General features: G+C 43.0%; 1 pseudogene; it reads right to left on the reverse strand.

Annotated features, from left to right (window-relative positions):
* Positions 1 to 1,814: 1,814 nt before the first annotated feature.
* LOC147455428 (uncharacterized) lies at positions 1,815 to 2,414 on the reverse strand (annotated as a pseudogene).
* Positions 2,415 to 6,755: the final 4,341 nt, after the last annotated feature.

Here is a 6,755-nt window from a genome sequence, read left to right on the forward strand (position 1 = left end):
CCAATGAGTTTCTAGAAAGAGTGCATGCATCCATACTCCCTCGACAATCAAATACTACATGTAGCATGCAAGGAGTCAGGCAAATTTGGGTACCAAAAGCAAGGATAAACCGAATCAGGTCTAGATGCCTAAAACTTCACCGATGAAACAAAAGAAGGCTCCAAGGGTTCGAACACAGAGACAAGCATCTCCGAGCAAGGAACCTAACATGAAAATGGTTTGAAAGAAAAGGAAGCACTTATCTTCTCCACAACCCGCGAAACCAATCAAGCAGTGGCGAGTTAAGTCTCAACAGACTCCACCACACCATGTAGCACTAAGCCAACCGAGTTACCAATGGCGAGAAAAAGCTCGACAAGAGGTAAAAGTGCTACCAACAGCTCAAGCAGTCAGTGTGCTAAAGCATCCTGATGGTAAAATCAAACAGAGAGTACACAAGCTACAAGATTTTCTCTTTGGAAGGCATCAGCAGCAAACCTCGACATTGAAAACCCTTGAGTTAATTACTCAAGACCCAACTCTTACACAACATATTGGTTTGAATTGAATTGATCTTCATATCATGGTAGAGCCAACCAGGGCTATGCATAGATACTGTTGTTCAACCCATTCACACAGTCGTTTCGGAGTACACCATCTAGGAGGGGTGGAAGGACACTAAGTGCTAAGTAATTAAGGGCAATGTTTGAAGAGGGAGGAAAAAGTTCTATGTTAACGTGTGATTTTTTGGAAAATTACCTAATAATGCCCTTATAATTCATCATCAAGGAAAAATTCACTGATAATATTTTCCCAATGAGTGTAAATAGTGTATATACTATCAGAAAATCATAAAAAATAGTCCTTTTTTTGGGTATTTTTCATCATTTTTGTTGATAAAGAGGCTTAAAAATGGATAAATCCAACAAAAAACAATAAAGCTGTGTTTTTCAAGGGATTTTCTTAATTATTGGATTTTTACTTTACTTTTTTAGAGCATTTTGCTATTTTCTTTGATTTTTTCAAATAAACAGGTCAAAATTAATAATAAATAGCAGGGAAGCTCAGATGGAAAAATGAAAGACGTGATGGTGATCCGAAAGACAAGGCGAACAAGCACAAAATTTTTCAAAGAAATCAAAAGATGGAAGCGGGAAGCCTAAATTAGGCGGCCAAGCCTACTTTTGCAAAATACTTGCAAAATGAGGAGTCTTACCAAACGGCGAGCGAACATTCTCGAGCAAAGAAAAAACCGAGCTACTTTCTCACAAACATTGAGCTTTGTTTTATAAGCAACATCTCATGTGGCATTCTATCAATATTACAGTCACAAAATATTTTATTTGAGTTTTTTGGGTTTTTTTTTAGTTTTTGGAGGTTTGATGCCGCTACCATGCCGACTCTCTCTCTCTCTCTCTCTCTCTCTTAGGTCTATATGTGATTTGAGAAACCTCTCTCTCTCTCTCTCTCTCTCTCTCTCTATCAAAAAATGGAGGTTTGATACCGCTACCATGCCAACCAATGTTCGAGAAAAGTGTGCCTTAGCTTAGCCTTGAGCTGACTAGTTTCTCTCACAAATGTTTTGGGTAAGCACTAGATGTTGAAAAATCAAAATAGATGGAGAGGGAGAAAATCCGCTTGGAGAATTCATAAAAATAGAGTTAAATTGTAAAAAATGCCGAACAGTGGGAAAACTTTCCTAGGTTTGAATCTTTCATAAAGGGAAATTTGTATGATTTTCCCTAGGAACATTGATGCCAACACTCTAGACCAATCGAGTGGATGGTTCTAATTCCATATCAAAATAGTTCTTTGGACCAATCATGACCGCTATATCAAAATCGCAACAAAGTAAAAAAATTCCTCATTATTTGTATGAGCCCAGACATGGGTTCTTTATCATCACTCCACAACTCTGACTTTTGTCTTCATTCCGATGAAGATATTGCCAGGTGCCCTTCTCCCGCTTCTTCAAAATAATGTTAATCCGAGTAGGCCTAACAATGACATTACATTTCTCAGATACGATAGCTTTACACAAACACAACACACCCAGATGATAATCACACAGATGATAGTTCTTGCCATCAATATCATGGACTTTCAACTCCAAGGATCTTGCCTTAAAATCCACATCAACATCAATTTTTTCCTTGGAGGCCCCTTGAAGAGAGATATCTATATCTTTTACTTTTCAACATCCTGATCCCAGCTAAAACTAGGCAAGCTTTATAATGCGTTGATGATCATTTGACTTTCTGAGGTATGAAGTAATGTGGCCTTCCCTTGATATTGCGCAGACAAGGCTGCTACCATTTCTAATGTCTATATCGCAGAGGCTATAAGACTCTGCACATGAGGTTGCGACGACATCCCGTAGCTTGGTCAAGCAGAGCTTTGAGCTCTATCACATTCTCTGAAATATCGACAGCCATCGCAAGCTCCACAAGTCTCTCTCTCTCTCTCTCTCTCTCTCTCTCTCTCTCTCTCAACCAAAAAAAAAACTATTGAAAACATTCCGCGCCGGTGCGAACTATTTTGAGTAGTTTTCTCTCTCTCTCTCTCTCTCTCTCTCTCTCTCTCTCTACTTGGAAAGAGTTTGAGAAGTCTTGGGCATGGAAGCATCGGGAAGTCTACTTGGAAAGAGTTTGAGAATGTCCAAAAGCGTTTTCTCACCAACTTTCTCCAAGTCAAGACACAAACACCCTACATGCTCTTACTTCTTGAGTCCGGATCGCTTCCCATTGAGGTCTTGGGCATGGAAAGGGTTGTGGAGTACATGCGTAAGACACAACGTAGCCCTTTGCATCGACTTCCTAGAATCGCATATGAAGCAAGTCAAAAGGTTCAAAAGACATGCAAGAGCAAAATACTAAGTTCGGGGTGGATGCTTGATATCAAGAAATGGTTTGGAAGATGGGATGCATGTCACTTGGTCAAGGATGCGTCGATCGACTCCCAAGTTAATGAGGCCTTCTTACAATGCCAATGTATCATGGCTTGGGAGAAATCCGGAGGTTCTCGCTTCAGCCATTACACCACACACGTTGCCCCAAACTACAAATCTCTCTTCTTCTCGGAACGAGGTAACCGAACCCATTCCTACATCCTTGAGCCCATCCCGTTGAGTGCGATCCGCACCATTGCCTCCATTCGTCTTAGCTCCCATTCTCTACGCTGCGAGACAGGACATTGGGGCACTGGCGAGGAGTGTCATCGACTTTGCACCTTATGCCCTCGTCAAGTGCGAGAGAGTGAGTACCACACACTACTTGAGTGCTCAGCTTTTGACCACATTAGGTCCTCTTTTCCCCATATATTCAGCCATGAGCTCTCCCTACATACCTTCCTCTCCCAACCACGATGTGGACTCTCTATTGCGACGCTCATTTCAGCCATTTTTGAGCATCGAGAGTCACTTATGAACTCCACTCACACCACGTGACATGTTCATTTGGTCCCATAGGTCATATTTGACCTCCCAGGACGATAATAAAACTATCTATCTATCTATCTATCTCTCTCTCTCTGTTTGTCTCTCTCACTCACTTTTGTTTATACTCTACAGGTGACTCGGTGAGTTGAGAAGTGTCTCTCTCTCTCTCACTTGTAATCAGTGGGCGAATTTATTCACCAAAGAAGCAAGTACAACAGTGTAAGAGTAGGGGCATAACTTCAACCGCAGAGGGGAGCAAAGCTAGTTGCTGACACCCTGCTGCAGCTTGGGTGGTAGGGGGTCAATATCACGACATCTAGGGGGCTAATGTACTCATCATGAAGGGCGGAGATCAGCATAAGTAGGCGTTATAATATAGGATGGCATCGTTAGTCGCAAGGGCTATTCATTCAAGGAACCGTGGCGGTGTTGATCGCATAGCCGAGATTGACGCTGCATAGGCTAGGAAGGACGGACACACTGGAGCTCTTGAGTGCATAGCCCAAAGATGCGGACAACTGCTTGATGTAGCCGCAGGTAGTGACGCGGTCCCCGCCCTCACCCCCCTGGTGAGGGAGTACAGTGACTTCACCCCGTCGTAGCACGTTGATGTCTATGAAGGCACCGACGTGGTTCTTGTAAGGTAGCCTGCACACAAAAACAGCTTGCTTCTCACTGTCCTGCATGAGATTGCCGCCTCCCTCTTCTCGGCAAGACTGCCCGCCACCACCATCACCACCACTAGTGCCGCCACCACCCTGGAGCTGCTGCTTCTACTGCCTTCCATGATAACTCTCTAGTCTTTCTTTGCCCTGGCGGACACTATCTGGCTCACAGCATTGCCAATCTCACTCTTTTTTTTAAAGGTTTTGGTAGAGAGAGAGAGAGAGACTTGATCGCGTGCGAGCTATGCGAGGAGTGAAACTGATCGCCTGCAAGCTGTGTAAGGAGTACGCCTGATCGCTTGCGAGCAGTGCACCTGATTGCGTGCGAGTTGTGCGAGGAGTGCGCCTCTCTCTCTCTCTCTCCCTAAACCGGCTCACAGGCAATCAGGTCTCTCTCTCTCTCTCTCTCTCTCTCTCTCTCTCTCTCTCTCTCTCTCTCTCTCTCTCTCTCTCTCTCTCTCTCTCTCTCTCTCTCTCTCCCCCCCTCCCGGGGAAACGAAGGAGCCCGGGGAGGAGTCCGATGATGATATGGGATTTAGTTTCTTTGACTAAGGTTTTTGGAAAGGGAGGCAGTGAACCGATTTCGTAATGCTCTTTCTTTAGATGTAATAGAAGTATATTTTTTAGATGGCCAGAGAGAGAGAGAGAGAGAGAGAGAGAGAGAGAGAGAGAGAGAGAGAGAGAGAGAGAGAGAGAGAGAGAGAGAGAGAGAGAGAGAGAGAGAGAGAGAGAGAGAGAGAGAGAGAGAGAGAGAGCCTATACCCACGATATGCCATTAGCCTTTTACTCAATGGGCGTAGCCCATGATCAGGATGGGAGGATGCATGTTGGAACCAATGATCCGCACAGACCGGGTTTTGGCACATTTCACAATGGTGGAGACACGAGAAGGGGGGTGGCCACATCCCATGCAACACAGTAGAGGATAACTTGGAAGTAGTAATATTGCGTGTCTCTCATTACTTTGCAATCAAGTAGCATGTGATGTCGCATTACTCCACATTCAAGTATTGATCACTAATATTGTTACTCCATTTCGGCTCCATCTAGTTGCTCACTTTCTTTGACCATCTGCTCCGAAGGCATATGGTATATGCTCCTTTTCTGTCCAAAATTTTGGCTTTGGCGTGATGATGACGCTAGTCACCCTTGCTCCATGGAAGCAACTCTCCTTCACAATGCATCATCCTTGTCATGCATAGCTCATGCTTGAGCTCCATCTGCCCATCTCTAGCTACCCAATGCTTTCTGCTTCCACCCTCGTCAGTAGCATTGTATCCTTCACACAATGATCGATTGCAGGAGCAACAGTTTTCTACTAGACACATAGCTATCAGTTCAAGCTTTGAGTAATGATTGATATCTGCATTGGAGTGTTCATTGTGCTCATCTTTGTCGCTATGTTGGCTCAAGTCTAGAAGCAAATCTAGGAAAATAGAGCAAAACCTATCTCTCTTGATTCCCATTGTAGGAATACCAACCGGAATTCCTCAAAGAGGCCTTGGCCATCCATTCGACGGTGCACCAGTTCATATTGACAATTTTGTAAAAAACAAAGTGGTGGTTCAGGCAAGTCAAACTACTGAAAAGGATGTGGAAGATTGGATACTAGAGTAAATCATGCAATTAGTTGGGCTTCAGAATCTCCTTTCTTTGGTAGCTTGTTAGTAGAAAGGTAACATGACTGCTGGGATGACTTATCTATGCTATCATAGAAAAATTCAATGAGAAAGCATGAGAGCTCATAGAAGCCTATATGTCGCAGCAAAAAAGAACATGCCTATTAGCTTCATAAGAAGGTCCTTCATGTCAACCCCTAAAGACTTTGCACTTCTACATGCAATGCTTTTTGTTGGTCAGTATGCACATTTTTTCCCCACTTAATGCAAGGAAACAATTTGAAGAGTAGCCAAGCTTCGGTTGATGAGGAAAGGAATTTGAAATGAGAGGGCGGGAGACCTTAGCTATCTATGGTAGCACTATTCCTTTGGGCCAAAGCTTAGGGACACATTTTTGCGAGGTCCTCTCACTTTGTCATGAGAGCATGTAAAGCTTTGGCACATAGAAAATAATATGGGAGAGAATGTTTATGCTATTTATCATGAGGTTTCTTAGTTCTATAAGGTTGTTCTATCTACTTCTCCAATATAGAGCAATGTTTGTTCCAAGATCTCACCAGTATTTATCAAAGAGGATCTCCAAGACAACATCCATCACTTAATAAATCTAGTTGACATCATTAGATTCCTACCATTGCATACCAACGTTACCATTGCGCTTAGTCAAGCTCAATAAATAAAGCATGTTCATGAGATTCCATTACAATATGGTGGATATATTACTTTTGAGATGCCACCACAATGTGACAGCTCAAGCATGTGTGGTAAGGAACAAAAATTTGATGGGAATTTTTGGACAAAATATGTGACTTGCAGTAGTGACTTATTTAAAGTTGTGGTGCGCTTTAATAGGTGTTGGGTAATTTCCTTTTGAGTTGAGGTGTTGGGTGGTGGAATCCAACAAGCCATGATTATTTCTTCAATATAGCTTGCGCTTTCATCAATCTGTCAAGGGTATTTCTCATATTTGCTCAGAAATTAGCTTTGCTCGGTTTCTTTGCTCGTTGATTGGAAACCGCCCAAAAGGAGCTACAGGAATCTGATCAGGGAAATTTT

The sequence above is a fragment of the Adiantum capillus-veneris genome, chromosome 6 (assembly GCF_014529385.1).
Source record: "Adiantum capillus-veneris isolate H3 chromosome 6, ASM1452938v2, whole genome shotgun sequence".
Lineage (NCBI taxonomy): Eukaryota > Viridiplantae > Streptophyta > Polypodiopsida > Polypodiales > Pteridaceae > Adiantum > Adiantum capillus-veneris.